Raw genomic sequence first — 1,608 nt, 5'->3', positions numbered from 1 at the left:
ATAAAAATTTATTATTGTTTCTTGTCTTTAAACACCTGCATTCAAAGAGTAAGTAATGTTCCCCAGAGCGCACAAATGATGCTTTTTAAGTAAACTTCAAACATTTCAATAAGATGATCTTTATGTGCTTGTTTGTGCAAGATAAAAATGCTGGCAAATGCAATGTAATTAGTTGTCAGATTAAATTTCTTCTTCTAAATTTCTTGCTTCTAAATTTCATGTACAGTAAGTAGTAATAAGTTATTTCTCCTTTCAATCAAAAGCTTGCTTTTGACACAAAACAGTTTTCTTAGAGGTGGAAGGGGGAGAATCTAGAGCATAAGTGTGCATCTACCATCTGTAAAAGAGAAAACACATACAATATCAACTTATTTATTTTAAATCACATATGTGCTGGTGCTACTCAGCGTATAGAACAGCTCTAAGTGTAAAGTTTGGCTTAGAACTTCCCTGGTGGTATTTAGCAGCATTCAGACCTGAAGTTATTTTGGCTATAAGCCTGTGCTCAATCTCTGCCTGTGTACTGAAGTACAAACATGACAGATGCTCACTTCAGATGTCAAATTCAAGAGGAATTCTGTATGCATCTGGGGCTAGGTTGGCTAAACACTGTTCTTCCTGAAGTCAATGACATTTCGCATTGTCTTCAGTAGAAACAGAAGGTTTATGCTTTTCACTTTCAAAAATGCATAAGACTCAAGATCTTATGAGATTTGAAAAAATAATTTTGATTACTTTCTGATACTCAATTCAAAAAACTAAATCAGTGAAATCATCTACTGTATAATTGCACTTGTAATATATATATTCTAAAACCAGTCGATATTTCATGATTAAATGGCTTGTCTGCTTAGAAGTGACAGCAGCTGCATTATCTCCACATCTTTCATACGCACACTATAAATAAGAGCAGAATAAGACATCAACATGCTTCTCTAATTCCAGTGGCTGACTTCCATAGCAGGTTTGTGAGCTGTACAATAACTGGAAAGTGAGCTGTTCCTCTGGCAGTAGTGTTTTTTCAGCACTGAGTTCCTGGGTTTAAATACTATTAGCAATCCATGTGGCTCTCATTGCATTTACACTTGTCTTTTCCTCTAGTATTTCTGTTACAAAGCCACCAGTGAATGTACTAACGTCATTTGCTGTGATTTTAAAAACTGTATCCGCTGAGTTCAAATTCTGATCTCCAATACACATTGTCCTTTATCTTGTTTATACTCACGATGCTAAAGCCAGTACCTGATTCAGCAGGGAAGAGTGCTTGTAGCTGGGTAAGTGTCTTCAGATTTGAATACCTGTGAGAAAACCTATGCTAAACAAACCATAACCATTGAAGTTTAGGATTAACTGTAAAATCAATTAAAAGAGCAGGACTCAGTAAGCAGCAAACATGAAAAGCATGTTGTGAGGAATTCAACTCAGGAGTATTCACCGATCCTATCTCCCTGGAGAACAAGAGCACAACGGATACAGAAAACTTCTGGCCACTACATTTTTAAAACACTCTTGGGGCCTGTCTTTAGCCAGGAACAAGAGAGATGTTCCAACAACACAAAATAAATCAGTGCTATGAATGAAAAGGGTCTTCTGGGACAGAGCAGGGCA

Source organism: Psittacula echo (assembly GCF_963264785.1).
Source record: "Psittacula echo genome assembly, chromosome: 10".
NCBI lineage: Eukaryota > Metazoa > Chordata > Aves > Psittaciformes > Psittacidae > Psittacula > Psittacula echo.
The sequence above is the reverse complement of the archived record's forward strand: the minus strand, read 5'-3'. Positions refer to the sequence as shown.